The sequence below is a fragment of the Neophocaena asiaeorientalis genome, unplaced genomic scaffold (genome assembly GCF_003031525.2).
Source record: "Neophocaena asiaeorientalis asiaeorientalis breed wild unplaced genomic scaffold, Neophocaena_asiaeorientalis_V1.1 scaffold251, whole genome shotgun sequence".
NCBI classification, from domain to species: domain Eukaryota; kingdom Metazoa; phylum Chordata; class Mammalia; order Artiodactyla; family Phocoenidae; genus Neophocaena; species Neophocaena asiaeorientalis.
Genome location: NW_020173377.1, coordinates 11,536,166 through 11,555,428, shown reverse-complemented (window position 1 = coordinate 11,555,428; position 19,263 = coordinate 11,536,166). Strand labels below are relative to the sequence as shown.

Genomic DNA, 19,263 nt, shown 5'->3' with positions numbered 1-19,263 from the left:
AAAGCAGTAGCTCCCTTGATTGAAATCTCAATTTGGGAACAGGCCTAGGATTGGCCTGGAGCTTGGAATTTTCACCAATAAGCGCAGCGGTAGGTGGGGAGGCGTCCCTTTAAGCAGCTGGGAGGCAGCCTGGAGAGCTGGAAGCGTCCCTCCTGGGGACCTGAGCGATTTTCCTGGATCCAGAGCTGCGCAGGGAAGCAGCTGCCACCACCGCGCCCCGGGAATGTCACCTCCCTTGCGCGGAGCCCCTGCAGGGCCCCCTCTGGCTCCGGGCAGTTGGCGGCCGACGCCCCGCTGATCTTTTTAGCCGCAGCCGCATCCCCTGCCCCTGGGTCTGCGGCCCCTTCCCCCCAGCCCCTTAGTTCCCGGCGGTGGAGGCGCCGCAGCGGCGAGCGATGCAAGGCTGAGCCGGGTAAGTGGCCCCCCAGGGCCAGGGCGCACGGAGGGGGCACTGGGGCGCGGGTGCTCGTGGTTCTCAACACCCTCTCTGGGAAAGGGGGCCTTAAACTGGGACAGTAACCTCTGAGAGAGATGCGCCTTGCCACACAGACACTGGGGAGGTCATGAGCTATGGGGAGGGGGCCTTGGGGTCATTTTCTTCTGAGCGTCTCCCAGCTTTTGCGCACTTGATTAACCAATAATAGCAACAGTATCACGAGACAGGGATCATGTTGTTACTGTATTAGGACTTCTTCGAGGGAAACATTTAAACGTCCCTGAACTTGCTTTTTAAACAGCCTTTATTCTCTTACAGTTCATTTCCCTCAAGTACTTAAAATGTATGTATTGTTAATGACCTACTTATTTATTTCCCTTACACTCTCAAAAAATGTTTCATGTCTCCAGGAAGGTCTACTTTAAAATATTATGTGTTTCTCCCCACATTCCTCATTGCTCGTTTTCCTAGAACTTAAAAAAGTCCTTGCTTTTCTCCTTGGTGGATATCTGTAATTAAGCAGCTCTGAAATTTGTTCATTTATTCTCTCTGAATTGGGGGTGGAAGTAGGGGAGAGGCCCCCCTCTCCTGGCCTTCCTAGCTCTGAGAAAAGAGTCTGGGGGATGGGGAAAACTGTTGGGGGGAGTTCATTGGAACCCTGCTCTCCCAGGATTGCAGATGTACCCTCTTGGCTGTTGGGAGACTTAACCTGAGATCATGCAAAACTGGGGTGCCTAGGCAGCTGTATCCTGGGAAATTTTAAAACCAAAATAATCTGTAGGGATTGGGCTGGGGGAGGGGTAAGGTTTATTTAAAAGATGCCTTTTCAGCGTCCTCCCTCTCCCCAGTCTGTTTGCTCATGTGTACCTACCTAAGGAAGAAGTTGGAAGCCTAATGCAGAGGGCCAGTGGGTTGGTTGTTTTTGTTTGTTTTTTGGGTTTGATTGTTGTTGCTTTTGAAGATGAAGCTGCTGGGCTGCTGGAAGAAAAGCCTTCCAGAATTGGAGCAAAGTCTGATGCATGGATTGCCCAAGTCCATTTCCGCCCATATTAAATTATTTTGGCTCGTAGCAGCCTTCATTTTGCTGGATTACCTCTATTTGCAGTTGTTTGGGTGTTGTGTGACTCATTTGTATACTTTGGGTTCCCTGCTTTGTGCAAACAGATGTTTTTATCTGTGCAACTAGTTGAGTAATTAGAGAGATGGACACAGCGCTGTATGTACAGACAGAACAAATACCACTTGGGGAGGATTTGGGCCTTTCCTTTTTCAAATCATCACTTGCCAAATCTTCCCAGCCGTTGGGCAATTCAGATGAAGGTGTCAAGGGAGCTGAGCAGTGAAGAATTTATATGTACAGCTAATTCTGCTCATCTTACAATAAGACATCTTCCCATGGGGCCAAAAAGTGGGGGTGTGGGGAAAGCTTAGAAAAATAATGCTGTGTTCTTAGTCACTGACTACCCAGCTCTCCCTGGATTTCTGAGAACCTGCCAGGAGAAACTGTTGACTAGATGGAAGTTTCAAGAAATGCTGAACAGAAATCAGTACAGGCCCTCCTTGAGCGACTTTTATTTCTGTTTGGAGGAAGGGAACACTTTGTTAGAATAACAAATCGTGGCTGCTTTTCAAGAGCAGAAAACAGTTCTTGTTCCGAAGGCAAGATTCCTTTTTAAGAGTGTGAATCATTTGGTTTAGGTTTTTTGCTTTTTTTCTCTCTCTTGCGGTGGAGGCTTGGAGATGATTAAATGTCTTGTCTGCAGGAAATTACCAGGAGATTTGAGTATTTTCCTGAATCAGCCTCAGATGGTACACAGCTTTGGGTGTAATACAAGAAAGCTCTGTTACCAGGCAATCTTTCTGCAGTGATACCCTCAACCTCTCCCAGCCTTTCAAGCTTCTCCCTCAACAAGACTTTTCTTTTTTTATTTTTGGGGTTGGGCTTCCATTTGAGAAACTGAAATAACTCTCTCAGTCCCTTCATGAGCTTTTTAAGATGGAACTTATTTTTGAGACAGTTTTATCGAGCCCACTTCCCCATTGGCCTCCTCCCACCAGCCTTAGCAGGAAAAGCTCTTGGCTCCTTTATCCAAGATTTCCTTTAAGCCCGGATTGTTATCCGTAGGGACACAGATGTCTCAAGGAATGAGAGGCAAAGGTTTGAACTAGCACTCACCAATTTGGTGGTGACATTTATGGTCTTTGCAGAGAAGGCAGAGTGATTCTGTGCTGCGTTTACCCCCGACGTGAAGATCGGGCAATTAAAAGGCGTCCAGGGACAACCGGGGGGGTCCAGTGTCCTGCTTTGTGTAGTGCTTACAGAGATCTGCCATTTTCAATAATTTTGGAAAACCAAATCTTAGAGACGCTCTGCTCCCCAAGCTAGATTTCTGAATCTTTCCTGAAAGGTACCTGGTCACGTGAAGCACCTCCTAGCCGTGTAATCAAATAGGAGAGCTCTGGGTGCATATAAACTCAGCGTGATATTCCGAGTCAGTGAGAGGAAGCAGAGGGAATAATTTTTTTCAGCTACCAAAACACAGAATGGCAATCCTAGTTGAATCTAATGAAACTTGATGGAAATTGTATGGAGAGTTTAAATGTAATGTTCCAAAAGAGTTTCTTTGCTTTTTAAAAAATTTTTTTTCTCAAAATCTAAATGGCAAGGGATTCTTTCCCAAGATGCTTAGCATTTGATTACCATGCAGTTTTCTGTTTGTTTGTTTTTTGGGGTGATGTTCTTTTTTCATATCCTGCTGCTTTGTGTGACAAGCAGGGGAAGACTTGTTTTTGCAAAGATTGTATCTGGATGTCTTCCAAAAGATACAGAAGATGGAGGGGCGCTGGAGCGAACAGACGGACGCAGGTACTGTGGGACTCAGTGTCTGGGAAAACTCATGAATGATTTCCCTACAAGTATAGCCCAGAGGCTTTTGAGAATTGCTTCGTGTTTGACTTTTACCAGCCAGCTTGTGTATAGAAATCATCATACCCATCACGAAGGTCTTCCTCCTCCCAAAGCACCTTCCCAGGCAAGATGCCAAACATCAGGGAGTGTGTACGTGACATTGCTTATCACGTCTTTGGAAGTTTGCCTTGTACTACTTTTTCTTTAAAAAAAAAAAAAAAAGAAGTGACTACTTGATTTCTTGGTAACATTAACAAAAGATTCCTTTGCATTCACCTAGGCGGCTGTAATTACAAAACCTTTAGTTTTTCCAGTGGTTGAGGCTTTGTTAAGGCTTTTGAGGATAAGTGAATGTCTATTGAGCTGGATTTCAGGTGAATTCTAATTTTGAGCCCCTCGGACTGTCTAGCCTGGAGAAAAGGTCTCATATTAGCATGTTATACTTGATGATAGCAGTAAATAGAATGATAGCTATTAACTTACTGAGTCTTTGCCAAGTACAGACTACGTGTCTTATCAGTCTTTCTTAGACTTTCCTGCACGTAAGAATATTCTTCAGAGAGTCTGCTTCAGGGGATATGTGTGACACCTAGAAATCTGCATGTGAAGAAGCATCTCAAGTGAGACCTTGGACTCTACCTTGAGACACACTTGGCTTTTCCTTTCTGATCGCTTAAAATCCTCACAGTAACCCTGCGGAGTAGGTGCTGTTATCATCCCTGTTTCACGGATGAGGAAGGGTAGGCTCAGAGAGGTGCCGTAACTCTTCTGGGTCACACAGCTACTCAGTGGCCATGCGGGGGACTGGAACCTGTGACTGTCCAACCTCTGTATACGTGGAGCTCACGCTTATGCTTCTGGTGGTTGTGTGGTACAGTTTGGACCTAGTGACCCCTCCCCACAACTCTCTCTGCTGCACCCTTCCCTGTGACGTTGGCACGCAGTACGCAGCTGCAGTCCGCGAGGGCCCCTCGTGGCAGGATGCAGGAGGGCTGCGTGGGGGTGCAGGGGGTTCACGTTCATACTGGAGAAGCATCTGATTAATTTGCCTTGAGTTCTCTAACTGCTGAACCAAGATGACTCAAGGTCAGATTGATTTACTTCTGAGGTGCTTTCGAGTCCCCCAGCTTTTGGAATTCTTCATGCAGGTCTGTGTCCTTCAGTGGGTCCTTCCACAGTCCCCAGTGTCACCTCTTTCCTCCTCTCCAGACACCTGCCCTCAGACTCCTCCGACAAGACCCTTCACAGTTCACACGCCCCACAGGGCTGAAGCCTCTTCCTCGTGCCCGTGACCTGAGCCCACCTGGAGTCCATCTTTTTCCTCCATCTTCTGCGTCAATTAACACCCTCCCCCCAGGTAGATTCCTGCAGAAAGCAAATACCAAGGGAAAGTTGTAAAGAAAGGGGCAGAGGCCAGGAGGAGCCTCATTCACGCCTCCTGCTTGATTCCCCCTTGGCCTGACCGGATTTCTCTTGCTTCTGGGCTTATGAACCGGGGCTGATTTCTCTTGCTTAATTGCTGCAGGATTGTGATACAGGACAAACCACTTAACCTCGTGCACTTTGCCTCCATTATCTGTTAAATGGAATGTTCGTGTCAGCCCTTTCTCCTTTGGGTACAAGTGACATAATGTCTGTGGAAACACTTTGGACTTTGTTCAGACACATTTTGAAGACGTGATCCTGTTGCCTTCTAGCAACGAATGGTTCCCCTACGGTGTTCTAGGAAACACCTGTTGGGCAAATGGTTCTTCCAAACAAGAAAGCAAAAACATGGTTCCATGTGTATTTGAAACATGCGATACCCTACATCTCTTTTTGGAGGAATCACAGTTCGTACTAGCATATTAAAGGCTCTGAGCCCTGGAGTAGGGAAACCTGTTTAACTATGAGTTTGCGTCTTCCATGCTAATATGACCCCAGAACGCTTTTGCAGCCTGAGTTGTTAATGTGCTGCAGTAGGCGCTTGGGGGGAAGCTGCTACGCGTCAGGATGTCAGCTCTTCTATTTATTAGCCTTTACACAAGTCAGTACCTCTCTGAACCTCATTTCCTTCTCTGCGAAATGGGAATGATAATGAGACCTACCCTACAGAGTTTGGGGGATGGTTAAATAAATTAAGCGATGCGGAGGTTGCCTTCCACCTGCCAGGAACATTTGTGTGAGTGCATCGTTCCCGCCTCGCTGTAGTTTTATTCTTGCTTCGGCAGGTTTAGGTGTATCCCACTGCCGCATCTTCCTCTTGCCCCGGTCTCCTTTGCTCCTCTCCTTTTCATCTTTATTCGCTCCCTTGCTGACATCATCCAGTCCATGGCTTCACGCGATGGCTCACAGATTTCCATCTTCAGCCTGGACCTCACTCCTGAGCTCCAGACTTACACACTGAACTCTTTTCTCAGCGTCTTCGTTAGGTGTTCATTGAGCTTCTCAAACCTGATGTGTCAGAGCACAACTGCAGATTTATTCTCCTCCCCGAGCCTTTACCACATCGGGCAGTGGCACTTCCAGGCACCCCCGTTGTTTGAGCTACAAACTTTTGGCATATTTGTTCTTTCTCTTTTCCACACACTGCCATGTCCCATCCCATGGAAGTGAGTCTTTTCAGCTCTATCTCAAAAATATATCCGACACTGGACATGGGGGAGGGAGAGGGAAGACTGACGGGAAAGGGGCTTGAAGTCATTTCCTTGGGTACAAAAATGCTTTACATTCTCGGTAGAGTGTGGGTTTCATGGGTAGAGGCATCTGTCAAAATTGGTCAGGCTCTACACATAAGATATGCATTTTGCTGTATGTAAATTACACCTCAATGAACAATATGATAGAAAAGAGTTTTATCCCAGATGGAGCGCTGCTCATCATCTCTACAGGCACAACTTTAGTATGTGTGACCATCGTTTCTCACCTTGATTACCCAGTAACCTTCCCCAGTACCGAGTGTTTGTAAAGCTTAACTCGGATCATACCCCTCCCCTATGTAACATCTTCCAGCAGCTTCCCATTGCAATACGAGTAAAATCCAAACACTTCACCGTGAACTGCGGGACGGCCCCCTACACGCCACCTTAACAGAGCTGCCCCTTGTCTGCTCTGCAAGGACGTGTCCTTCCCCAAACACTTGTCCACATGCTCCAGCCACAATGGCCCTTCACACCCAAGTTCCTGCCTGCCTCTGGGCCTTTGCACTTGCTCTTCTTCCTGCTTGGAATGTGCTGCTCCTAGAACTTTGCCTGGCTGGCAGCTTTTCATCATTGACATCCTTAGCTTAAATGTCATTCTGCCAAGAGGACTTCCTGCCCAGCTTTGCGTCACCAAGCCCCGCCCCCCTCCCCACACACCATGTTACTTTTTGTCCAGAGCATTTCTCAAGATATAAAAGATTTGTTTTTCAATGTGACAAGTGTCTACCACTCCCTCCTAGTCCCTGAAGGGCAGGGACTATGTTGTTCAACTCCCATCCTCAGTGTACAGTTCCTGCCACCTAGTAGGGGCTGACTGAGCTGACTGACGGTGACCTAGCTCAGTTCTGACATAGGAACTGCAAGAAAATTGTTACTTAATATAAATTTTTAAATTATTTTTATCACTCTCCTCCTTTTCTCAACTCCCTCCTCCTTTTGGCGGGATGGAAAGACTAAAAACCCTCATGGCCTCACTAAATCCCCGTACTTAATGTTTTTGACCTTCAGCTGTTTTTTTTTTTAATTATAAAACAAGGTCAGTGATAGTTGCCCCTTGCAGAGGTTTGTACGCCCCTCGGAGGAAGGTGTTCTTGCAGTAGGAGTGAGGCATTCATGGTTCCTCACCTTTGAAAATTACACCCCCAACTAATGGTTTTCTTTGAAGACCCTGAGCTTCTGAACTTTCCTGCCAGGGAAGTCTAATCAGGCGCAGCTGCTGCTCTGGGATTTGACTTCGGATGCAAAGATTTTTAAGATCAACTGCAACTTCCATGAATGGCTTTGGAGCTCAAAAGGCAGTAAACACATATATATTTTAATTGGTTGGAGAAAATTCTGCCAAGAGAACAAAGGTTAGACTGCATGTAGAGTGCCCCAAACCCTCCCCTCCCTGCTCCCAAAGGCTCTCATCCAGTATCATTGCTGGAGTTCTCTTTTAAAAATCAGAGCAAAGGATTGTACGTTCTAGAAATGGCAAGAAAATCAACAAATGTCGGTGGGGATGAGGTTGTCCTTCCTGGGCAGGAAGAAAATAACACTCATTTCTGAAATCTCATAAGCCACGGTTTATTTATTTGAACTGTCTATTGAGTTACTAGAACAGAAATAGTACACAGGTTTTATTGGCCTAGAGCTCTGGTTAAGGAGGACTAGGGGGCCCTTTCAGAGCTCAGGGGAGTGTGCTGTGATTGATTAGCAATGTCTGCCATGGGCAAGAACCATCTCTGGTGTTATACATAAAGAATTAGAAATTGTTAGATCTCGAAGTCCCCACGGAGATCATCCAGTCTAACTCTTGATCTGATAACTACTATGCTGTGTTTGGGGGGGGGGACTTTAAAAAATAATCATGAGCTTGGCAAAGTAACACCTCTTAAATTTTTAGACCTTTGTCCCCTCGTGGGTCTCAGCAGTGTTTTCAGCATGGCATACTGCGGCACTTTCCTGGACTGGTCAGTGGGATCTTCCAGTTAAGACTTCCTACCATACCGCCTTCTCAAAGACGCATAAGACACAGTAAACTCATAAAATGTTCCGAGACGTCCAACTGTAAAGAAAACTGTCTAACATTAGTTCCCAAACCTGTATGATCCCACGATGCTTCTCAGGGACACTCGTGTGGCCATCTTGTAGAACATTGTTTACATGATGCTGTACGATGTTTAGCTGATGGAGAGTGTATTTGTTTCCTGTGGCTGCTTTACCAAATTGCCATAAACTGGATGGCTTAAAGCAACAGAAATTTATCCTCTCACAGTTCTGGAGGCCAGAAGTTTGAAGGCCATAGGTGTTGGCAGGGCCATACTTCCTCCAGAGGCTCAGAGAGAATTCATGCCTTGCCTCTTCCAGTTTCTGGTGGCCGCCAGCAGTCCTTGGTGTTCCTTGGTTTGTGGCCACATCACTGTAATATCTGCCTCCATCTTCACATTGTCTTATCTGTGCGTGTGTCACATCTCTGTCTCTCTGCCTTTCTCTAGTGAGGACACTTACACAATGACACTTAGGACCCACTCGGATAAGTCAGGATAATTTTCTCCTTTCAAAATCCTAATTTAATTATATCTGCAAGGAGCCTTTTCCCAAATAAGGTAGCATTCACAGGTTCCAGGACTTAGGACATTGACATATCTTTAGGCGGACATTTTTTAACCACCCAGAGGCATATTGACTCAAAAGTCAGGAGGCCTGGATCAAGTTCTCACTTTGCCAAGCGCTCTCCCCAACCTGCATGCCAGCCACATGCTTAAATCCGGGGTCAGGGCGCATGTCTTTACCCCTCAGAACCTCAGTTTCCTCAACTATAAAATGGGATGTCATTGCCCATACTTCATAGGGTTATTGTAGAGATTAAATGCGATAATACTTGCAAAGTGCTTAGCACAGGTGAGCACTGAATGTCTATTAGCTTATTACTATAATTATATATTTTTACTATTGTTACAGCTACTACCACTATTATCATGTCCTTTCTCTTTGAACCTTCTCGTCAAATGAAGTTATACGGGTGCCTCATGCCCAGAATATCTAGGGCTCCTTTCAAGACTGGCAAACTATGGTTCCCCATCTGTCAAAGGCCAAGTTATATTTCTTGAGTCTTTTCAGGTGAACATATCTGATGCTTATAAAGTGAACGCACACATGTTCCCAGCATACAGATTAAGAATAAAATGTCACCAGTGCCACAGCGGCCCTTCTGCCCCCCTCTTACCAGTGATCACTACCCTTACTTCTAGCGTGGTAGGTTTTGCCTGTTTTTATACTTGCCGTAAATGGAATCATACTCTTTTTGTACCTGGGATTTTTCACTCAGCGTTCTGTTTGTGAGGTTCAATCATTCTGTTGTAGATCATTCATTTTAATTGTTGTATAGTATTCCATTGTTAAATAAATCCCAGTGTACCCATTCAATTTTCGGTGGGCATTTGGTTAGTTTTTAGTGAGCGGCTATTACAGAGAATGCTGTAACAGACATTCTAATACATCCTCCTGGGGAACATTTAATGCTGAGGCAAAATACGTGATACTTTTAATCAAAAACTCTGTCCCCCACCTCCCATCCCAGTTGCCTGCTTCTGATTCTTTGCAACATGAAGGACTCATAACCAACGGTCTTGGCTCATCTAAAGGCCCTTCCCTGGCCTACCCACCACCCTCCTAAGCCGTTGGTCAAGGCTCCCTTTCCTTGACGTGCTGACATCTTTTGAGCCTCCACACTTGCCAAAAGACTTTCCCCTTGGCCTGCCTTCCAGTGGGCTGAGCCGGATATGGTAATCTGCAGGAGTCGACACCCAGCCAGAGACACAGCTCCGCCTCCCAGCGTCCCACTTGGTGCCACCACATTCATTTACTCACGCCCCTGTGCCAGTGCGCAGCCCTTGCTTCCCTGACTGCCTTCAGGAGAGACGTGATGCCCACAAGAGTCCCCTTCTTCCTCCGTCGGGGGCCTCCACTGCACTCATCCTGCACCCCCATTTCATAATCCCAAGCCTGGTATTTGTCACAGCCCAGACTCTTGTACAGATTAGAGTGTGTCCAACTGAGGGTCGGGGGCAGAAGGGTGGTGGAGGGAGCTGGCCCAGACTGGCAGAGCGACATGGGCACGAGCCAGAAACTTGGCGCTGTTGCCCCGAAAGGTTGGGAACTGGCGATTTCACTCAACCGTATAATTTTCCTTTTGTTGGAGAAGGTCGGGACTCATGTTTCCACTGCTCCTGGTGTTACATCCACGAGAAGCTCTTTCTAGATGCCCAGATTGAGTTTGGTCATGGCTGAAGCATTAGTGCCATGTGGTGAATGGTGGAGTCATATATGTGGCTTTGCCCAGGGTTCCGTTCGTTTGTGTCAGATGGGCAGTTTACCCCTGTCAGATCTGGAGTTAGATGGGGAAATGTAGGATGGACAGTAGGCCCAGTTACAAAGACATTCCAGAGGGATCTAAATGAAATTAGACTTGCTCCTTTGTCTTACCCATTCTGTCCCTTTTTTGACTAGGTAATCTTAAAGATATGTGTCTATGAGAGGTGGAGTGGGGAGGGAGGCATGGGAAACAGTACATTGTAAGTGTCTTTGTTAGACTCTCGTGTTTACTTTTTATTGCCTGGTGACCAAGAAGTAGGAAAGAAAGTGAAGATGCTTGGGAAGGCTGAGGTTGACTGGAAGATTTTTTTTTTTTATCTGTTCAAGTCAGCAAAGAATTAAGCCAGACTTTTTCTGTAGGATTGTAATATCTCGCAAAGAGGAAGAAATAATGGAGTAACTTCAGTGCCAAGCTTTTTTGGAGATTTAATTATACTAATAGCTGTCATTTACTGAGCATTTTCTGTATGACTAGCAGTGTATTTGGGACTTTTCTGTACCATAGGTCAGCGGATGTTTTCTGTAAGGAGCCAGACAGTAGATATTTTAGATTTTGCAAGACGAGGCAAAATCGAGGACAGTATGTAGGTACTGATGTAATGAAAAAACAGATTTCGACAACATTTTTATTGAAAAAATTCAAAATATAATAATAATTGAGTATAACTCTTTCATAATACAGGTCTACTAATGAGAAGAATGGAATTCTTTTTTGAGGTGGTGGGGTTTAAGAGCTGTCATTTCCTATCATCAGATTGATTCAAACTGGTCATCTCTAAAAATCACTCTTAGCTCATGGGCCATCCAGAAACAGGTGGGGGGCTGCAGGCTGTAGTTTTATTTACGTCGTTGCTGAGCTCTATTTATCAATAACAAATAGGCTGAGCTGCCCAGGACAGACAAAAACTCAACAGTGGCATAAATGAGTTGGGCATTTATTTCTCTCCCTGTAAAAGAAGTTTAGAGGAGGCTGTGTAGGGCTGGTCTGGCAGCTTCACTGAATCATAGTGACCCAGGTTTGTTTTTTCCAGCCCTGCCAATCTCAGGGTAAGTTTTCCCTTCCTCAGGGTCGTTGCGTGGTCCCAGCTGCTGCCACCACATCTGTATTCCAGGCAGCAAGACAAAAAGGGAGAAGCAGAGCACATCTCCTCTTTTTTTTTTTTTAATCTTTTGGGGATTTTTTTTGAAGTATAGTTAATTTATAATGTGTTAGTTTCAATTGTACAGCAAAGTGATTTAGTTATACACACACACACACACACGTGTGTGTGTGTGTATATATATATATATATATATCCTTTTTCAGATTCCTTTCCATCCTAGGTTATTACAAGATATGAGTATAGTTCCCTGGGCTATACAGTAGATCCTCGTTGGCTATCTATTTTATATATAGTAGTGTGTATATATTAATCCCAGACTCCTAATTTATCCCGCCCTACCCATCTACTCTTTTTTTTTTTTTTGCGGTACGCGGGCCTCTCAGGGCTGTGGCCTCTCCCGTTGTGGAGCACAGGCTCCGGACGCGCAGGCTCAGCGGCCATAGCTCACGGGCCTAGCCGCTCCGCAGCATGTGGGATCTTCCTGGACCGAGGCACGAACCCGTGTCCGCTGCATCGGCAGCCGGACTCTCAACCACCGCGGCACCAGGGAAGCCCCCATCTACTCTTTTTGAAGGAGACTTCTCCAAGACCCACCCAATCCCACTACCATGTTCTTGGCCAGAACTTGGTCACATGACCACACAGCTCTGCACAAGAGGCTTGGAAATGTAGTATCTCTTCCAGCTGTTAATGTTCTTAGAGAACAGCTGGAATCCTCCTGAGGGGGCAGGAGAGAGGTTGGGATGAGTACCTAGAGTTCTCTGCCGCATGTAACAAGGGCAGAAAGTCAGCATTGGAGAGACGAGCATCTTCCCCAAGGCCTTGTGGGAGCAGACTGGGATATGAACCGGGTCTGCGCAGCCCCAAGGCCTCTTCTCCCTCTCCCTGCATCTGCCCTCAAGCCTTGTGGGGAGGTACACGTGCACAATAGTAGGAATGAGGTGACGGGTGATTTTTACCCTTGCTCCTTCCAGAGATGTTCCCAGGGTACCTGTAAGGAAGGATCATGCCCATCATCCTTCAGTGGAGAGCCCTGTGAAGGCTGGACCAGGGCCCGTGGCTGTGGTTGAAGCTGAAATTGGGCCTCCTACTACCTCCCCCTAAACCTGAGTGCATATTTTGAGATGCTACCAAACCTTCTCTCCAGTTGCAGAGAACAGGTAACAAGAGCAGTGACCAGCTAGCTCAGGCACGCACGCAGAGAGGAAGGTGGCAGGCCTTGTCATAAGCTCACTGGCCTACCAAACTGCAAGAAAGGAAGGACGTGGGAGCAAGGAAACAGTGCCTGGGTATGTGGCCTTTTAAAGTGACCCTCCTCACTCCTATGGCTTAGCATTTAGCCAACCAGGTTCACAATTTCTTATGCTGAGTGAGAAGCTAGGTATGAAGTTTCAGATTCTTTCCACATACTACTTAAACTACACTACATATTTCTACATATACATGTAGAAGGAATCTGAAACCTCATACCTGTGTGTCTGTATATACGTGTATGTATACATATGCAAATATGTGTATATGCACATATGTGTGATGCATAGATATGGATATGGTTACAGATATGGGTATCTAGCCATTAGAGAGCAATCGAGTGCTTGCCGAGTACCCAATCATTTCTCTCACCTAATGTCACAGTAGTCCTTTGGGGTACCATCATCACCTCCATTTTAAAGATAAATAAATACAGTGTTGAGAGGTTTAAGTAATTTGCCCAGGACCACGCAGCTGGTGACCTAGGCATTTGGACTTGAGATTTCACTTTCAACTGTGCTGTTCCTGACTATAATACTGAAGTCACCCGGTGAGATAAAAGCTGTAAGAGCATTTTCAACAGAGCACATGGGATTACGAGGAAAGGAATGATTCATTTTGACTGGGGAGGGGTAGGGAAAGCTTCCCACAGGTGGTGACATTTGATCTGGGTTCCAAGAATGACTAGGGCCATATGGGTGGGAAGGATGAAGTCCACCGAGAAAAATTATTGTTGGCCAAAGATATTATATAAGCTACCGTAGTAATAATAACTAGCTGTGGTTGGTTAGGAGGTGAGAAATGGATTCAGGGCCCTTCCTGTACACCTTCCTCTGCATTTTACCATCACCCTAGGAATAGCTGGTCCATATTCCTGAGGTGGCTTCTTGTCTCACTGTGTTTCAGGCTTGTCTCTCACACTAGGGGACTAGGGCAAAGCCTCTCGCCAGAAGATGACTTGCGCTGAGTTTTGATGGTCTGGTATGGAATGGTTTCTTCCTCTCCCTACTGTATTCATGACTCCAGTGTGTCTAAAGCCGCTGTGTGTTAGCGTAAAGGAATACAGCTCATCAATTAAAGAGGAGGTGGAAATAGGTCTTAGTAATGAGGCTCCTGCTTAATCGCGTCAGCAAGCTCAGGAGAGACCATTAAATATTTACTGAATTGTTGCATTAACATTTTCACCGTGGCTGCTGTGGACACTAGAACTCTCTGGAGAGTGCAGTTGTCTAATGTCAAGCCAGGGAAGGGAACGGTGGCTGCACCAAAGCCTACACCCCCGTGATCGCGAACCTCCATCCATCTTGGCCCTAAAGAGATGGTATTAATAATTGTCAGTTGCTCAAGGAGACTCTGTTGAAGGCGCAGAGAGTGAGAAGCCCAGGAGCTGTTCAGCAGGTGCCCTACCTTGAAACGCCTCCCATGAGACCAGCCAGGCTCGCTGATGCACGTTCTAAGTTGCCCTTTGATTTTTTTCCAAGGCCACTGTTTGTTGAGAGTTTTGTTTATGACGAGTTTTTATTTATTTACTTTTTATTTTATTGGAGTGGAGTTGATTTACAGTGTCACGTTAGTTTCAGGTACACAGCACAGTGATTCACTTATACACACGTATATCTATTCTTCGTCAGATTATTTTCCCTTATCGGTTAGGTTATTACAAGATACTGAGTATAGTTAGTTTAACTGTGATAAACCATGGTAAGATGTAGGTCCTTGCTGCTTCTCTCCTCTCCTCCTCCTTAGTTGAAAGAACTCTTTAAACAGGGCTGTGTCCTGCTGGGTGAGAGACTGCAGACCGCATCAGCAGGTCCAGCATTTGCCCTGTGATCGCCTTCCAAATAAGGCATGCTGTAGGTGCTCCAGCCGCTGCTGCCGCAAGGTATTGAGCTGATCAAGGAGTCAATTATTATGCATTAAAAAGCAATTTGTCATCTAGTGTTGTGAACTCTTGTGTTATTTTTAGGCCAGTCTTTTAATTTATGTGGCATGCAAGGACAGGATTTCTCCCGTGAACTTCTGGAAGGTTCATGGAAGAATAACCAGGGTAGGGGGTGAAGCGACCAGTGGGGGTGGGTCTCTGAATAACTTTGCGATAATCCCATAAGTCAGTAGTGTGAAGCAAGGACTTCGGAGTCAAACAACAGTTCAGATCCCAGCTCTGCCACTTCTCATTTTTATGATGTTCATTGGGTTACTTAGACTGCTGAAATCTCAATTTCTTTATCTATAAAGTGGATTAATTATACTATCTACCTCAACAAATGGCTGGGAGAAGAAAATGACATGATGCACTTAAAGCCATTTGCAGAATACTTGGTACATAGCAATCATTTAATAATTGGTAGCTGTTATTCTTATTTCTTGAACTTTTAACTTCAACCTAGAACTTTCTAGCCTTTGAACTTTCTATAAGGCCAGATGGGAGATGGATCTTAAATAATTAAATTATGGAAATTCAGACCTAGAAAGTACCAAAAAGAGATCATCTAATCCAGGGGTTTGCAAACTGTGGCCCTTTGGCCAAATCCAGCCTGCAGCTGTTTTTGTAAATAAAGTTTTATTGGAACACATCCGTGCCCATTCATGTATGTATTGCCTGTGGCTCTTGCTACGCTGCAGGGACAGAGTTGAATAGTTGTGACAGAGACTCTATGGACTATGTGGCCCTCAAAGCCTAAAATATTTTCTCTCTGACCCTTTACTTAAAAAGTTGTTGACCCCTGATCTAATCCACTGAGGTTTTTACCCCTGAGGAAACCAAGTCCCAGAGGAGGGCAAAGACTTACCGAGATAAACAGCCAACTCTCTAATGTAAATGCCCTGACTCCTGTGCCAGTTCTCCCCCGCATTATACAGGCTGCCTTCTGGCTTGGTAAGGAAGGGGTAGGCGAAGCACAGAGAAAAGCTCGTGCCACCTGAAAACTATTGCAAAAGTGCACATGACCAGCAAGTAGACCAATTCTCTCATGGAGGAAACAGCTTCTTAGAGGTAAAGGATCGACACTGGGAAGATGCAGGATGGCACCCCCCCATCTGTTACTGTATCAGCTGAAGGGGTTCCAATCTCATGCTCAGTTTTCTCCAGCCAAAGCAACCAGTGGGTGGGGAGGGGGCGTACTTCCCACTGACCCCTCCAGCCTGTGGTTGAAGTGGGTGAGGCACAGTTGATGGTGACCAGGCATGAACCTTCCTGGGAGAGAAAGCTGGTGGAAGAGGCAACTTTTGGAGGCTTTTTTGCTTCAGAGTATCTCCCCGGGGCTGATTGCCTCAGACTTTTCATTTTGTTAAGTTTCCTGCATGAAGCACTTCACTTAATCCTCCCAGCAACCTTAATAAGGTAGGAAACTGTTGATACCGTCCTTTTACAGAGGAGGAAGTGGAAGCTCAGAGTGATTAATAATTTGTTCAAGGTCACAGGGTCAGTGGTGGAGCCAGGCCTGATTGAGGTCTGCCAGATTCCAAAGAAAGGAAGGCACATACTGGGAGTGAGGGAAGATCGTTGGCTTGAGTACAGGCTATGCCTGTTGTTGTTATTATTATTGAGACCATCTTGGATTGACTCATGCATTCTTAAACTCTTTGCTATAATGTCTTCAGTGTGTTCTATTAAAATGTGAGTTCACCCATAGGAAGGTCTGACCAGACAGGCAATAAATCATGTCTGTGTGCAAAGTGGCAAGAGACCCCCATCCTTAGACAGTACAACAAGGCAGAGGGGTACGTCTGTCGTGCTTGGCAATGTGTCCCCAAAGCCTAGAACAGAGCCTGGCATGAATTAGGAGCTTAGAAAGCACTTGTGGAGTGTTGGAAAAACTAGACTTGCAGATGTGAAATGTTATTCGTTAGAATCACCAAATGAACACAACATTGTAAAGCAACTATACTCCAGTAAAAATTAATTAAAAAAAAATCACCAAATGTAACCGGGTTCCTGTGCAGCAAAGGAAAGCCTAACCTGGGTGAAGGGGCCCAGATGCAGACCCGGAAATGGAAAACTTCAGACTTGACACTCAGGATTAGCGGCAACAGGTAACAGACACCCAGATGCGAGCAAGTCCCCATCTCTGATGGCTCCTCCTATTCTGCCCTGCGTGCAAAACAGACTCTGTGCCTCTTGACAGAAATGTTAGGGGGATCTTATGGCTGCTTTTCTCCCGCTAGAGAAGGAGCGCTGCATGTAGACTTGGAGGAAGTAAGGAATGCTGATACTGGGGGAGCATTCCAGGCAGAGGGACCAGCACACACAGAGTGTGCCCGGTGTGTCAGGGAACTCCAAGGAGGATGGGGTTGGGGGCATGGGGCTGGAGCAGCGGTGGATGAGCCAGGGAAGGGGAGATGCCAGAGCATGTCAGACCTTGCCGACCTGGGAAGGGACGTGGGCTTTCACTGTGTGCTCCAGGGGAAGCCCATACTGGGCCTCACACTCTACGATAACTCAGGCCTCTCTGGGTTGCAAAGTTCAGAGTCTCAAGTACAAGCCAAGAGGGAGTTTATTGGCCCGTGGAACTGGGAATTCTGAGGGGTGGTGCTTGTTTCAGGCACCACTGGATGGATGTTCTCACGCTGCATCGTGGTGGCTCTCTCTTCGCTTCATATCTGCTCTCCTGTGTATTGGCTTCATTCTTTCTGCCTGCTGCCAAAGATGACCACTGTCAGCTCCAGAACCAAGAAAGCAGTTTAACTCAGGAGCGAGGCTTTCTCACTTTTGCAGTGTCTTTATCAGCATCCTCCCCGCCAAAACAACCAAAATACTGAGGAGCCCTTGGCTTGATGACATTCACGCTCATGGAGTAATCAGGAGAGGAGAGCAGTGTGGGCTGCTCTGGTTGGTCAGTCTGGGTCACGTGCCCCCTCCAGACAAGGAAAACTTGGCCTCTCCGTAGCCCAGTGATTCTCAAGCAGTGTGACCCTCTCTTCCTCACTCAGGGGACGTTAGTCAAAGCCTTACACATTTTTGATTTTCACCGTTTGGAGGAGGGGTGCCCCTGGCACCTAGTGGGTGGATGCCAGGGATACTGCCACATACCCTGCAGGACACAGGACCACCCCACGACAAAGAGTTATCCGGCCCAAAATATCAGTAGTGGAGAAACCAAAATATCCCCATGAGAATATAGTTCCCTAAGGCGAAGTGTAATGCAGACGTGGTAGTGGTCTGGCTCTTGTGGCCTTCCATAGTACTTGCTGATCGGTGACACCATGGTTGGGAGGTAAAACCAGTGTTTGCTTTGGTGGCAAAGGGAAGGGAAGCAGAATCGAACCCTGGTATTTGAAAGCCTGGGTTCCTTTCTACCTTTGCTTTTTAAAAGTCTTCAGGGGCTTCCCTGGTGGCGAAGTGGTTGAGAGTCCGGCTGCCGATGCAGGGGACACGGGTTCGTGCCCCGGTCCGGGAAGATCCCATATGCCGCAGAGCGGCTGGGCCCGTGAGCCATGGCCGCTGAGCCTGCGCGTCCAGAGCCTGTGCTCTGCAACGGGAGAGGCCACAGCAGTGAGAGGCCCGCGTACCGCAAAAAAAAAAAAAAAAAAGGTGTTCGGGCCTTGAGTAAGACATTAAGCTTTTGTCTTCTCTTCAGGAAAACAGGTAGGGAAAAACCCATCTCACCCGGGGGCCGGGAAGGTTGAAGTCAGAACTCCATGTCACGAGTTGTTCATTCTAGTAAAGAACCTGTGGTGTGCAGGGGGGCTTGCTACCATCAGTGTTGCACAAAACAGTCTCTGCCCTCAAGGAGCATCCATTATAATTTGGGTGATAGTAATATATTTAGTACAAGACTGCAAGTAGAAAAATATCCCCGAATAGAGGGGGGTGGGATTCGGATCTGTACAACAGAATTCAGATCTACACAGCTCTGTTCTAGGAGAGGAACAGAGTGGATGAGCTGTGGGGTTCAAGGAAAAGGGCTGTGTAGTCCTCAAGGCATTTACTGTATAACTTGCATGTGTTATCATGGTGTCTGTAGAGTCTGCTATTATTGTTTGATTCTGTTTCATAAGAGAGCCTAGCAGGATAAAAAATTTGCCACATTTTGCAGTATGGAATAGTGGGAGGGGGTAATGTTTTTGTTTTTGTTTTAAAGGAGTGATGGATGCATTATCCCGGTGAAGGGACGAGATTTTCCAGCTGGATTTGTCTCATTGGCTTTACCTCTCTCTTCTTTGATGTGAGTAGTGATTGATCTCTGGTTCAAGTCACCACTGGCCTGACAGCCAGAGAGGCTGACCTTCTGCTGTTTATGTGAAGCAGACTTTAATTATGAGCCTGAATGGTGCTGGTTTCCCCACACCCCCATGCTGGTTGCAGGTTAATTACATCTTCCTGGTCTTTTCTAATTAGAAACTTATTGGAGAAGGGAGACAATTTCCCTTTGGAGTTGACTGGCAAGTTTTTTGTTTTTTTCTTTTTTGCCTTATTATTTGCCATTTGGCTATTATTAAATGCTTTCATTGAAATGAATAAGGAAGATGGAAGAGGAGTTAGGTGAAACAGTGTTCTGCCAGGACAGATCATTAGCAAGAAGTTAGTGG

The 19,263-nt window shown here is 46.3% G+C and overlaps 1 protein-coding gene across 1 annotated transcript in view; it reads left to right on the top strand.

Moving 5' to 3' along the window:
* Positions 1-113: 113 nt before the first annotated feature.
* Positions 114-19,263, top strand: part of PRICKLE2 (prickle planar cell polarity protein 2) — a 166,771-nt gene continuing 147,621 nt past the window's right edge. The window contains exon 1 of the mRNA XM_024746500.1: positions 114-412. The gene's annotated coding sequence lies outside the window, so the exon portion shown is untranslated. The remainder of the gene's footprint in view (positions 413-19,263) is intronic.